At 39.6% G+C, this 15,570-nt stretch overlaps 1 protein-coding gene across 2 annotated transcripts in view; it reads left to right on the top strand.

Moving 5' to 3' along the window:
• Positions 1 to 15,570, top strand: part of abr (ABR activator of RhoGEF and GTPase) — a 161,685-nt gene that overhangs the window by 38,521 nt on the left and 107,594 nt on the right. The window lies entirely within an intron of this gene.

The following is a 15,570-nucleotide window of genomic DNA, read 5'->3' as shown; positions in this document are numbered from 1 at the left end:
ATTCATCACTATTATATTCCGTATTCAGAGAAATATCTTCAATGAGTTTTTGGCAGAAAGCTCAAGAATCCATTAGCCTGTTGGTACCTTTCTCTTCTTTGTGTGTCTTTGTATACATGTGCTTTAGTCTGGGTCATTAAAGATTAATTGCCCCACTAAGCCGTTGCCTTCTGGTCTCAATATGTTGCTTATGTCAAAGGATGTTGTTTAACCTCTTTGACATTAGAGAAATCCTTATTGAGAAAAAGGCAGAAGAGGCCAAGAGCAAACAATTATGCTGGCACATGGACAAGTTTATTCTCTTGATATGGGATAAGTGAGTGAGTAAAAATAAGGACTTATTTCTTGTGTGTTTGGTTTGTCTTCATTTGTGTTGTTCTGCTCCCTGCACAGCTTTTTCTCCGACACCGACAGCTGTCCGCGGATGTCTGAGTTGATCATTTGGTGCAGGTGCCATGACACAGATAGGCAGGAACCTCACAAAATCACAGACAGCAAACTAGGAACATGCTTTGGGAGTTGCAGTTCTATACAGGACTCAAATCGATCTTTAAAAAGTTGTTTTGATTGATCTGAAAGATGGCACCATTATAACTTCCTTCCTGAAGGTTCAGTGACTTGTTACTGAACACATTACTCCCTTATGGCACATTGTCAAGGTTCCAGCATTGTTGTTTCAGGTCGTCTTTACCTTTAGCACCTTTTACTTTAAGGACAATCTAGGCCAGTATTGTCTCAAAAGAGTGATGGGGTTTAGCCACTACAGAAGCACTGCTTACCGCTTACACCTAAAACATTAGCACCATTTAGAGCAACAAAAAAGTAAATATTTGTTTAAAATAAACGTAAATAAGTCATAAACATGATTAACCAGTATATGATATTGCTATCATCTTGAGGTAATCCTCTGGAAATTGTTCCCAATACTGATCTCCAGCCGTGGCATTATAGTACAGGTCGGCTGTAGGGAAAAAAGGAAACTCCAAAACCTTTGGATTCTTACGTACACAATGTTAGTAGAAAAAACATGGAACGTCTTTTGCCTGAACATATAAATGGAAACATGACTGTAATGTCATATCTTCAGTCCATATATGTAGAATAATTAGATTTTTTTTCATATTTAAAATACGGTTAATAATCAGGATATTGCTCTGCACTTCTGATATGAGAGACGCCTTGTTTTCACCAACTGGCTGACAAAGAGGCAATCAGAATTATCTGTTGGACAGTTTAAGGTTTGACTTTATTTGAATTTGTTAGTTTTTATTTGGAATACTGATAATAGCTGATGTGAGGTCATCAGCTTTTTTTAGGTATGAGATTGTCTCATGGTATGGTAACCTTCAGGAAAAGTACTCTGCAATATGAACACAAAAACCATATAACATTAATTAATTGTTTTTATTTACATCAGAATAGCAACAACTGCCCCTGCTGCTACTAAACTATATTCGATTATTATGGTAAAAAATTGAAAGTCAGTATCAGCTAAAATGGTAGGTAGTTTTAAAAGATTCCACTTTTTTATTATTACTATTTACACATGTAGACTGTAAGGGAGTGAAGAAGCATGTTTTGAAGTAAACATGTTTATTGACAGACAACTATTTATTTTTTCCTGTTCTGCTGTTTATATTAAACACTGGGAGGCTATAAAAGCTAATATTTGCTCTCAGATATAATCCTGCAGTCTGCTGCTCAGTACTCACAGCTCAGTACTCACAGCTCAGTACTCACAGCTCAGTACTCACAGCTTGCCAACTATACTCTTAAAAAGCATCTTAATAACAGTAATGGACGGCGTTCAGTTAGTTTCCATGAAATGACTTTCCAAACAACCGGCTTGTTTTCTGGTGAACAACAGAAATGTGCATTAGTGACCAGTACCGCAGCGAGACACGAAAGGAGGCGTGAGCGTGGAGCAGCTTTCTTACCAACCAGCAGACAAAACTCTGGCCTCTCTGAAACTTCACCATTCCAGGACTTTTAGTTGTTGGCATGTTGGATAATAAGTGCCTACTAAACTACTGAAAACTGTGCATGCTGATATGCATATACCAGCAAAGGTATATACAATTTAGTCATTTATTATTTGATAGCAAAAACTCTTTCCAGGACATTTTTCTTTTCATAAAAATGCCAACGTCACCAATTGACAGGTGAGCTCAGCTTCTCACAGATATTCTAAGCTGTGAATGTAGACATCTACCAACTCATGATTCCTTTTTTAGAGTGTGTTAGGATCTTAATCCTAACTTAATTTCCTCTTTGAGGGTCTTTGAGCTGTTCCATCTGAGGTGCATTAGTGCAGGTTCTCATTTAAAGTTTTACTTACCCCCGTCTGTACTCCAGTTTGTGCGTGACGATTTCAGAATAATGTAAGTGGATGTTGCTCCAATTATAGACTTGGCACGTCTCCATGTAGAACCATTTCAAGCATCAGAAATCTATCCTTCTACACAGTTATTGTTGATTTTAGGCTGTCATGCTAAGCTAGCTCTGTTTACTAGGCTATTGCCTCTTTCCATTCATAGTTCTAGCACGGCAAGGCTCCACTGCACTCGGCCTCACTCTACTCAGCACTAAAGCCATTTCCATTGACTCTCTGACTGCTGGAGTTATGGCTTGAAGCCCCACCTACAGCCATTATCGTGAAGCCGCTGTTAATCCTTACTGTCTCATGGTTTGGTGTGAACCTACCAAACATGAGTTTCGAGAACAAACACGCAAAGTAAAATAAAGTAATCGTTTCACATCATGTCCTCCAACAGTGATCTCGAACCATCGCCACGGTTTTCGGGTTGACCCGGTCCGGCCATTGTGGTCCTTGATATTTTTGTGGTTGTTCCAGAGTCTTTTCCCAGTACTGTGGTGTGCGGTAAAATCTATGTCTTGTCATTCTTTCCACTACCTCAGTGAACATCGTCTCATGCTGCTGACATACGGCTGACCATGCTCCTAGCCAATCAGTGAACAGCAGTTTATTCACGTCACATTTTGACACTGTTCAGCCCCGATGGGACACGCTGACGAGCAGATACTATTGCCCCTTTTCCCCTGGCTCGTTTTAGCTGGCGTGGCTCGGCTCCACTCGGTTTCGCTCTACTCGATACAGTATCAGTTGTGTTTCCAATGACCCGCCAGCGGCTGACGCTATGGTGGCTAAAGTCCCGCCTCCAGCCTTGAGTGTAGAGCGCTGTGCTGCTATTAATTCTGTCACTTTAATGTAATCTGTGTGAAATTATAAAAAAAATAAATAGAAAATAAAAACATAAACTAAATACTAATAACATTGGTATTAATATATACGCAAGAATGTCTTATTTTTGTTTTTTTTTGTCGAAAATGATCCACTGGGATAATTATCTGGACCACAGCCCAGCAAGAACTTATAAAATAAGACTCAGGGGTTCTGATGCGAGGGGGTGTGGCAGGAAAAGCAGAGAGGAGAGACGTTGCTGTCTGGATGGTGAAGCTATACAGTTTGCCTGAAGAACTTACAATTTGGGGCATTATGAAGAAGTTTTTGTCTTATCCATGGCAATAATGAGGACAAGGACTTAAAAGCGCAAAACCACATACTTTCGACCTTTGAAGTTAGCTTTAGGTTGGATATTGCATATTTGCGCTCCGCAGATTCAGCTGGCTTGTCCTCCCATTTGACCCGATCCAGGCAGTCTGTTTACGGGGCAGTGGCTCTCTGCCTGCTCCCTCCTCCTGCATACGCTGGTTCACTTAAGGACCATCAATAAATGTCCGAACCAAACTTGTTGTTTCATGGTGGTTTTGTTTTGTGTGTTTTGGGGGAAATGTTTGTGTCTGAACAGCTGATTATGTGTGATCAGCTGATTTAGGATGTTATTACATACAACGCTCTGCCTGCTGTAATTCAGAAAGCAGATTTGTCCTTTTTCTTTTCTGTCAGCCTTCAGGTATGGTTTATGATTTGTAAATGGTAAAATTACATGTTTGACCTGCTCCGGCCACTGTGGTCCTTAATATTATTGTAGTTGCTCTTGCTTTTAATCAACTTTTCCCTGCTCTACCTCAGCGAAAACCTTCTCATTTCTCCTGGTTCCACGGCCAAGCAGTGAACAGCAGTCTGTTCACGTCACATCTAGTCCCGACTCAGCCCCGGTCAGACCTGCTCATGAGCAGGTCTGACCTACAAAAAAGTAGGTACCGGTACGGAAAAAACAGTAAAGCGAGCCGAGTGGAGTCAAGTAGGGCCAAATCAAGCTAGTGGAAAAGGCGCATAAGAAAGCCAATACAGGGCCCCATACTACAATCCAGTGGCAGTCATTCATTCTCTGCATATTAATATTTTTAGCAATTTTACTGGACTGCCCTCAGTGCTCACACTGGATGTATATATTTATTAGGCTGAGAGCTAAAGCTCCCAGAGTGTGGTACATTTTTAGGATAGTTCCATCATCCAAAAATGTTTTTGTTTAACTTCTGGTGTAGAAGTGTCATTGTTTGCTCCCAGATGGGTTTTATGGCTTAAATATAAAAAGTAGGATAGCAAATAAATGTAATCCTTGCAAGTATGGAGCACATTACAACAGCCAGAGTTATGTGGCAGTAGATATCTGTTTTTGCATATCAGTGATATAATGATGTATTTTAACAAGATGTTTATTGCAGTTTTGAAATGACGCTCTATGCAGCTGCGACAGTGCTGTGACACTTTGAGATCTCTGGACAAGATGCCTTTTGTGCAGGAGAAACCATGTTTAGAAAATGGTTTTTGAAAGTGTTCAGATACAGATTTTATCAAATCAACTCTGTTTGTCTCAGTTTTGTACAAGTTCATGCTGTACAGCAAGATAAGCCAGGGTTTCATTAATCATTTAGCAGATTAGTGAAAGAAATTATCAAATAGAACAACAAATATCGAAAAACACAAAATAGAGAAAACATACAAAGTGCACATTGTACTTTCCCATTGAGTGTATAGTATGTAGTAAGAACGTTGTCAAAAACAATGTGTATGTAACTACAAAAATGTGTGCATATTAGTCAATAGTTGTGCATAAGTAAAATCCAAAAGAGGTATTGTATATTTTCTCTATAAGAATACAAAATAAAATGTTACAGATTCAATAAATTACAAACACAAAGTTCAAGTAATACAATATGCTATAACAGTTTGTGAATACGATTTCTTTTCTATGAGAATACAATTTTACATCAGCGACTTGGCGTCACGTGATCTCCGGCTGGTTAGTGGAGCACAGAGTTAGTCAATTCGCGTTCGGCATGTGCTGTCACACTCCTCACCGCCAGTAAACGTAGTGCCGGAATGGGAGGTAATTCAGTATAAAAGGAATATTATGAACAGAGAGGAGATAGGGGGGAAATCACGAGTATTATAAATAAAGCATTGTTCGTATTTTTATGAAATACAAAACTAAAACATAGAATATAGTGGGTGGAGTTCTACAATGATGTACAGTAGGTGACGGTATGCACCTCTGAATTTGTTGTGTACCGCCCGCAGAAGAAGAAGAAGCAGCAGCACTAGGGCAAAGATGACGGACCAAGATACTATGGTACAAAGCGAGGTAACGTTAAAAAGTTTATATATGTCTTAATGTTGTTGATATATGCTGTTGGTCCGTCATCTTGGCGCTAATGCTGCTGCTTCTTCTTCTGCTGGTGGTAAGCAACAAATTCAGAGGTGCATACTGCCACCTACTGTACATCATTGTATAACTCCACCCACTATATTCTATGTTTTAGTTTTGTGTTTCATAGAAATAAGAACAATGCTTTATTTATAATACTCTTGATTTATTTGCCCCCTATCTCCTCTCTGTTCCTAATTTTCCTTTTAGACTGAATTATCTCCCGTTACTGTTTTCCGTCATCCAATCCCGGCACTACGTTTACTGGCGGTAACGAGTGTAACAGCGCATGCGCAACACGAATCGACTAACTCTATGCTCCACTAACCAGCCTGAGATCACGTGACGCCAAGTCGCTGATGTAAATTCGTATTCTCATAGAAAATAAATTGTATTCACAAACTGTTATAGCATATTCTATTCATAAAGAATAAACCACAACTGTAAACTTGAACTTTGTGTTTGTAATTTCTTGAAGCTGTAACATTTTATTTTGTATTCTTATAGAGAAAATATACAATACCTCTTTTGGATGTTACTTATGCACAACTATTGACTAATATGCACGTTTCCGTCTTTACATACACATTGTTTTTGACAGCGTTCTTACCCCATAGTATAGCACATCCACTTCTTTTGTTCTAAAGCTGCATCCTTTGAAATTACAGCATGGTTTATAGTAACCAACCACTGCATTCATGTGGTGTGAAACATTTCCTTGACCCTGAAGTACTCTGTCCAGAACCCTCGCTGTCTTAAACTTACTCCCTCTGAAGTGCACCATATTCTCCTAATTGGGCTGTGGAGCCCACTAAACATACAGTACAATCATTGGTTGGTTGCCCCAAAGGCTGTAGCTGGGCCTTTGCATTTTAATGACTTCATTGTAGTGCTTTTGTGTCACTGCACGGTTTGATTCACTTTCCATTAGCACATGCCCATGAACAGGCATACACAGTACAGTTAATGGCACACTGTCATGCTGAACTGTGGGTGTGTGTTGGCGCTGAATAGCTCTCCAGTACATGTGACTGATTGGTCTCTTGAAACTTACTGCTGGTGTTGGGAGTAGTGGGATTCTAATGAAAGTGTTTCTGGGTCTCTGTTCATTAGGTGTGTCTGCACCTGCAGATGAGCACATCTTTGGGCCATGCCCATGATTGTGGTTGCCATGATGCATGGAAGCAGTGTGCTGTTTCTAACTAGCCTGAACCACAGGGATTTATGCTTAGCAATTATAACATATAGTGACTAGCAGCCATGGCAACACACCCTGGCTGGGTTTGGGGGGTGTAGTGAATGAGTAGGGGGGGACTGCATGCATGCGTGTGGCTCTGAAGTAGAAGGGGGTCCTTATCTCTCGCTGCCTACAGGCATATGGCTCATGAAGATATCCAGCAGTTGTGCATTTATCAGTCATTTGACATATTATGGGACAATACTGCCTTCTATCAGGCTCTCCTCTGGCAGGAAGTACTCTACATGTATGCACCCTCCATGTGGAGTAGCTTGATAATGAGCACCCTTCATCATCTCAGTTATTTTATAGGGATTTTTGTATTTGATATTGGATTGCAAAATAAATATTTATCAGTGTGTCTCAACGTTTCATACCGATTAGGTTTTTTAAGCTATGATTTATTTTATTCTCTACACAAGCCTTCTTCACGTTTATTTCTTTCTGTTTTGATTGTTGTGTAAGACACCCGCCTCTTGTTGACCTTTTAATGTGTTAGTCTGTTTCCTGAACACAGTGGTTGGGCTAGTCAGAGGACCCAGCCACCATCAAGCGCAATCAGGCTGGGTTAGAGAAATGAGCTGCAAATATCCGACTTCAACCTGATAATCCAAAGTCTGCAGCTTGTCTTGATGTTGACTTAGATGTCCAATCACTGCTTTGTTTTGTTAGGGTTAGGCTGAGTTTTACCGTTTTTTATTTTCTTCTCAAGAAACCATTTTAATAATCTTAAGTTTCATTCACACTTGTTCCTATCCTGTCACAGATGTTGGGTTTTATGTGGTTCTAAATAAAAAGAAATGCCTAACTTTTCAATATGAAGTCCTCTCCCATGTTTGAAAATGGGTAGATTCGTTTTTTATAGGACATGTGTATTGGGATGAAGAGTGTAAATTAGACATTCTGCTATTGGATCAGAATGGGATATGTTGCTACTTTGTTTTATTTTTCCATATGTAATGATTGCTTACACATCTGGGTATGGTGCCAATATTTTCTGTACACAGTCTTAGTGCCCCAGGTGCTCAAATATTAATCAGAAAATATACGGATGATCCTAGTCAGAACCTCTTCAGGATTTCGACATGCCCTTTTTCTGTAACTCATCTAGAACAAAGATGAGTGTATCTTCATCAGTGGGGACAAAGTCAGCAGATTGTGGCATTAGATTCAGTGAGTATCAGATCATTGCTGCAATATCTGAATATAACTTTCATCAATTCTGAAAATGTGGTGGTGGCAGCAATAAGGTGAGGACATCCTTTGCTTCAGCAGAGACGAGGGAGTTGGTGTGGCGAAGACTGCAGGAGAAGATAACCTGAATGTTACAGTTAGAGCCACAATGGGATGGTTTAGATCAAAGCATATTCATGTATTAGAATGGTGCAGTCAAAGTCCAGATCTAAATTAAACTGAAAATCTATGAGAAGATTTGAAGCTTATTTGGAGTTGCTCTCCATCCCATCGGACTGATGGGCTGAATGCAAATGTACACCACATTTTTCAGATTTTTACTTGTAAAAACCTTTTTTACCTTTTATAATTATTTACTACTCTGTGTTGGTTATGTCAGATTAGGTCATATTAAAATATTGAAGTTTATGGTTGTAACATGACATTATATTGACATGTTCAAGTGTCTGTTGTCTGTTATTACTAATCAATAGTGGTATGGGAATGTAGACGGTTTTGTCATTTAATAATGCTTCTTTTGAAAGCGTATAAACTTACGTAATGTGACCAGCCATTCTCTGCAGCACTGTTCAGGCACACATTAGATGTTGGATACTTTTATACCTGACAGAACGATGGCGGTTCCAGGACTGCAAACGATGTCGGCTGGTTCAGGTTCAGACTCCTTATTCTCACAGTTCTACCTCTAGTGAATGTAATGAGAAATGAAACACGTCTGTAAGTGTGAACATGCATACCCACATGTGTCTAATCTGGTGAACCCGAGACTGAGGCAGCAAGCTTGCAGAATCGAGTTTGCACTCTTGCTTGTCCAGACCTAGCAAAGCACCCAGGCCATATGTTTTTGTGGTTTCAGAACTGAAATTTGAAGCGGAACAGTCACTTTGTGGAATAGGTGACCATGACTCATTCACACTTCTCTTTGTCCCTCGCCATGTTGCAATCTGTTTGCTGCTGCCTCTACCTTTTTAATCCTGCAGTCTGGTGAGGTTCATAAATTGTAGAAGGATATTTTTCTTCCATCTAAGCAGCTGATGGATGAGATTAATAGATCTTAGATAAATCAAAAACATGATGCATGAGTTTTTTTTCCTTTTCGAAACAAAAGGCATTTAGCTCTACCTCTAAACATCTCAAAGACACTGATGTCCTTGTCCAGTAACATCCCAGTTTAATGCTCCAGAAGCAGACTAGAGTGGAAAGCGACAACGTGCAGTAAGGCTCATCTGAAACATCTGCCCATCTGTTGCTGTGTGAACACATGGCCACTTGCTTTCTCTCTCGTTGTATAGTGAAGTCAGATGTTGTCTGGATGGGTGTGTTCATGTATTGATTCTAGTTCAGATGGCTCCCGGACGAAGCAGCTAACAGTTAAGAATGCAGTCTACCACTCCTCATCTGTCCTTTTGGTCAGCCGCTGCTTGTTTTAAGACAAAAGGTATGCTTTAGATTTTTGTTTTTATCATAGATGTAGAACAGAGCAGGTGTGAAAGAGTGGAGTGTTTTAATTTGTGAATTTAATGAATTATTGAGTGTTGCAGCTGATTGTGTTTAGAGTCCAATGGTATGTTTCTGCTATAAAAATGCTTTCTGAGTGTGTAGTGGAGTAACTGGCTGCAAACCTCCATGAAGGCTTTTAATTTCCCCAGTGTCACCCCCTAACTGATAATGGCAGGACAGGGGGGTGTAAAATCCTAAATGCACTGCATCAACACCCTCATACAAACCCAATGACTGTGCATTCGTCTTGCTACTAATGTAGTGTTGCGCCTGGCAGCTGAAGTGCTCAGGTTTTTGTTTTTGATGCAGTCTTTTGTCTTGTCTTTAGAGGATATGATTGGTTCTTCTCCAACTCACCTCTATCTTTCAACAGCAGTGTTTAGGACACAGAGAAATATCTATACACACTCAAGCGAGTGTTTATGGGGGTGGGTCTCAAACTGAAAGGTGGTATATCTGTGTGTGCGTGTGTGTGTGTATGTGTGTGTTTGTCTGCTTGCTTATTTATTTCAGCAATGCTCACAGTTTGCAGGCCAGATTCCTGGTGCCCACACACTGTTGGCTGACTGCAGGGCATGATGTAATCCACTCTCTCCTGAGAAAATTGCTGAGGAAGGCAGCACAGCTCCCTGATTAAATTCTCACACTGTAGCAGCAACTTTTCCTCACTGTGATTTTATTAGTTGGATCTGTGTGTACGGCCAGATCAGCGTTCCTAATGGGGGAACAGAGAGGGCTCCTATGATGGATGCATAGACTACATATCTCATTTTATCTTTCATTATTTGGGGCATGTACTTAATAGCTTTGGAGTAGCTACAATGCATTTAAAAGACAACCATGTTTTTATGATTAGTGCTAAATTTATTGAAGATTTGGTTAAATAATGTTATTCTGAGATGATTTTTTTTTTTTTTTTTTAGTTTATTTCACTTTTTATTTGAATTATTGTTCTTATTCAGTTTGCCTGGAAGCAAACTACACATTTTCTGTGTTCAGAAGACATCTAAAAATGAGCCTTTTATAACTTTCAGTCTATTAAATGAATCTCTAATGTTTCATCAGACACATCTTAATATATTTTTAAACAGTGTGCCAAGCTCTTTGGGTATTAGGAGTTTTTGTGCTTTTATATCAGATTTAACATGACATTTGGAAATGTCCTCATTGTTTCTTCTTAGAGGTGCATCTGGGAAACTTGGCCGAATTGTGAATTCGGTCAAATTTCGTTATATTTAGTCAGCTGATCTTCTGCTCTTGTCCGTATTGAGAACCAAGCATAAACGCAGAGCAGATTTAACACTTTACTAAAACCCAGCATTAAAGGATCAGAGCTAAGGTAAAAACAGACTAACTAAACAGATGAGTGGCATTAAGAGATGCTTGTGCTGTTGTCACATGTTAAACACAACAACTATTAAGATGGCAGTGTGTCTGTAGCCGTGTACAGTCCTTACATATTCATGTCAGGTTAAAAAGACCCATTGTGGTTCTTGTTGGGTGTAAAAGGTGGCAGCTGGAGGATATTCAAACCCTTAAGCAGACAGTACTTTGACCTTCTGGTAGTTTAGGACTTGGGCTGTCCAGTTTTATAAGTTTTACTTGACTTCTTTCAAAAATTACTCAGTTTTCGGGCTGAAACAAGAAAAAGAAACACCTTTGACACAACCACAGCAGCTTATATTGGCAAGCAGGAAGTGTTTGGATCGACCTGGCTGATTGTCCTGGCAACCTTTGCCCTTTCCAAAGAAACCAAAGCTTGAATATTTAGAGTGACAGGTGGAGGGGGAGCCACCTGTGAGGAGAGGTTAACAGTGTGAGTAATGTGAGCTGACAGAGGTCAGAGGTCATTGCACCAAATGAAATTATGTCTTTATTTACATCATATCTGTCTGTGGCTCATATCACCAGGGACTCGTGTGTTGGTGAAAGGGACTTTTATAAATCTAAACGATGGCACACATGCCAACCTGCTAACTCAGACCCTCACCTCTTTAAAGTAAATCTTTAATAAAATAATAACTGTAGCACTGTGTTTCATTAATTAGTCTTCATTTTAGTCATCTAAGAACACAATTTGAGCCAGCACCACTCAGTCAGTGTGATCCTAACTTCCAGTCACTATCCAAAAATTTTGTTGGATTTGTTTTGTTGAGGACGGCACATTCTGGACCAAAATGGTTGTCCTTTATTAAAAGAGTACACAGTGGGGAGAAATATCAGTGGATGCTCATTATTAAGTTGATTTTGGGATGTATTATTAATGTTCGTATTTAAAAAAATAAAAGTTATTGGAAATGAAACAACTTTTAGCTTCCAAAATACAAAGATGTTTAGCAAGCAGACTATGTTCACGGATTTCTCAGAAATGGAAGCGTTGTAGTTAAAACATAAATAAAACAAGATCATTATCAGAGAGCAAGATGACTAACAGTCTCTGGCTGTGTTCTTGTGGGAGGTGAGTGTTTCCTGGATTGAAGAGTGCTTTTATGCAGAATGATCTGTGACTTTTGTGACGTCGTCTTTCAAAGCTTGTCTTTGTAGAGTTATGCCAAAATCGGCAAGGAGAAAAACCTGGAGTTATATTGGAAAATCGAAGAAGCACACGTTTGGACACGAGCCATTGTACAGCGAGGCCACTGCATTGAATATAAATGACTGTTTAGGCATCTGTTTTCTCAACACCCAGCTGTTTGCATGCTTGTATTGGCCAGCAAATGCAGAGTTTCATTAATCATGTGTGGAGCTTATCCTACCATAACATCTGCCCCCAAATCCACACCAGTTTCTGATAAATGAGCCCGTGTTTTTGTTTTCTGCTAAGGTTTAATTATTGCATGTCACTTTATCTAGAACTACTTGCCTCCGAGGCGAGCTGAGCTTTAGTTAAATGCTGCTCTGTCTACTATCGCTTCTCGCCCTCTGCATGTTCTGGTCAAGGAGAATGAGTCGAAATGAGGATTCAGTGAAATCTGATGGTTTTCTTAGCTAATAACGTTTCCAGAAATTGTGATGATGTCATTAGTATATCACTGAATTTGACTGCATTGATTTGATTTGGGTTAAACTGGATACATTTACACTATAATCACAAATATCTTATTTGCTTGAATTAGACTGTATTTAACACTGTAATATTCTTTGTTAAGACCTTTGTCGTAAATTGGCCCCATAAGAACAAAACTGAAGAGAAATAAATGAAATTAAAGCTGCAAGCAGCGTTGAAGGCCCTCGCCCCTCAGCGCAACTCGTACTGTGAAGCCACCGCGGGAGCCTGGCATCGCTGGCTGCAGAGCACCAACGAGGCCGCTGCTTAATTCCAAATGTGGTGCTGTGAGCATCATGTCAAATGATCTTTGGTCATACAGAGTTGTGGTTTGGCAAAAAGCATTTAAAATTTGGAGTAAATCGGACTTTCCAAATGGAAGCTGCACTCACTTTTTTGTTTGTGGACGGGGCTATAATGATGTCATTAGTTGACTGTGTCAACATGTCCATCATTAACTCATGATCATGTATACTACATTTCAAGTGGATCTGATGATGTATGAGGGAGATATAGCCCTTGAAGTGTCCTAGGGGGCGCTGTTGATCCAAATTTCAATGTAATCCAATAGAGCTGTTTAGGGGGTGAGAAAAATCTACCATATTCAGTTTGGAGTGAATCAGACCTTCCAGAAGGATGCTGCACTGGCTTGTTTCTTTGTGGACGGGGCTAAGTGGCTTGGCCACGCCCACTGAGAACGACATTAAGGAACAAGAATTTTACGCGGGGGCCAATTTTGGGTGAAGTTTGGTGACTTTTGGGGCATGGCAAAGTCCCCATATTGCCCCGCAAACACGCAACGGAAAAAAGAATAAGAATTCCTACGATTACAATAGGCCCTTGCAGTTTTCGTTCTCAGGCCTAATTAACTTGATTCACTACAGTGATGGAGACTAACATAAACTGCGATGTTTCTACAAGAGGATGTGAAATTGTTTCTGTCTTCAAAAAATGGCACATTTTAAAATTCTTTTGAAAAGTGCTTAAGGTGTCATATGAATTTTTAGGATATACTGTTTTCACCAGTGTTATTACCACCACTAATTGTTTTAATTGCATACATTCTTCCTGCCATATCCACATTTTATCTGATCTTATGGTCATTTTTATGCTAAAACTATTGAAGGGTTTTTCTTTGCTGGGAGGTTTAAACTCTTTTCGGACACCGTCTCCATCACACGAAGCAGCTGACGTGAGCAGGTCTTAAATGCAGATCAGTGTGCTTCGTGTTTGTGTATTTACCCTGTTTTAAATGGTTTTCCGGTGCGAGACACTCCTCAATAACAGGAGCCTCATTGATCTGACTTGACTGGCTCACGGCAGAGCTTGGAGTAATTGTCTGGAGCATGTATCTGTGGTTTGGGTACCACAGGGAGAGTGTTTGTGTTTCCTCGCTGGCAGCTCCCATTTCCCAAAGCATCTTGTGGGGAAATTCAAACCAAGAACAACTTTGAACACAGAGCAGGCATACAGTTCCTTGCAATAGTATTTATACCTCTTTAACCTTTTCACATTTTATTTCATTACAGCAACAAACTCCAATGGAATTCAGTGGGATGTTATTTGATGGACCAACTCAAAGTAATAAGTCCATAATTTATTTACCATTAGTTTCAATTGTATCTTTGCAAATGCAAATCTGAAAGGTTTGGTGTGCATTTGAATTTGCCCCCCTGTACTCTGATACTACTAAATACCTCATATGCAACCAGTTTGTGGTTGCAGTGTGAAAAAATAGGAAAGGTTCAAGGAGTTGGAATATTTTTGCAAAGCAGTATCATGTTTAATTAGCAGGAAGAGTAATAATCTCTGTGAAGCAATCTGTATCAGTGGCTATTAAGGTTTTAGAACCCTGGCTTTTCAACAATAAAACATTACTGTAAAGGTCCAGTTCTGACTTTTAAAATCCCCTTTTTTATCCTAATGAAACCTTGTAAATTATCTGTGTTTGATGTTCAGTTTCAAAAGACAGCTTTATGTAAATCACTGCTACTGTAGCTGTACATCAGCCATTGGAAAAACAACTGTGATAGCTTCCATTAGCCCTGCCTTGCAGAATGATTCATGTACAGGTAATTGAACCACCCTGACATCATGTACGTGTTTCATTGAAAGCTCTTATTTGGTAAAGCTTAGCGCCGGGCTGTGAGCGGTGTATATGCGATCTGCATCTTGCTCACGACTCTCTCTTCAGTCTGCAGCAGCATGTGTGTACAGCCTTTTCTGTTCAGCTAATGGTACAGTAATGGCCAACCTTTTAGGGAGCACTGCAGGAATGTTGTCCAAGTGTGACTACTGGGTCACTCATTTAGCTCATAAAGGTCAGCTTTGTAAGCAGAACCAAAATCAGCTGCATCCGTTGATGGGACCTTTTACTGCAGCTCCCCTCTAATAGCATGAATGAGGTGTTACATCTTAACTGCACAGAAACTGTGGATTCTGCTACAGAGTATTGCATTATCAACAAATAAACATTTTACAGAGTGAGAGTGGCAATAATCACCCTGTTTCACATAAACAAAGGACTGTTTTAATTCAAAAAATGAATCATGTGCATGGTTCCTTATTTATTAATGGCTGGAGAGCCGTAACACAGTTATGACGCAAACATTAACAGTTGCTTGGGCTTTCACTCATGCAGCTTGTCAGCTTTAAGCCTACTAGACAGGCTTTGGTGTAAAATGAATCTAATTCACTTTGTGTATAATTTATCACTTTTAAAAAGAAATGCACTAGTCAGAAATTTGTGGCCCATTTCCCAACTCTGGTTTTTCTAAAGTGTATCGTATGAATAATGGGTGTTTGTGAGTGGGTTAATGTGGCTCTAATGTAAAGCCCACTGGTAGGTCAGTATGACTGGAAAAGCTCAGAGAGTGGTGGGAGCGTTATGTAATGTGCAGCCCTAATTTACACAAAATTAATTTAATCAAAAATGTATAACATGGTTTTTATTGTTTTTA

The sequence above is a fragment of the Girardinichthys multiradiatus genome, chromosome 11 (genome assembly GCF_021462225.1).
Source record: "Girardinichthys multiradiatus isolate DD_20200921_A chromosome 11, DD_fGirMul_XY1, whole genome shotgun sequence".
NCBI lineage: Eukaryota > Metazoa > Chordata > Actinopteri > Cyprinodontiformes > Goodeidae > Girardinichthys > Girardinichthys multiradiatus.
Note: the sequence above shows the minus strand (reverse complement) of the source record. Positions and strands in the feature narration are given on the sequence as shown.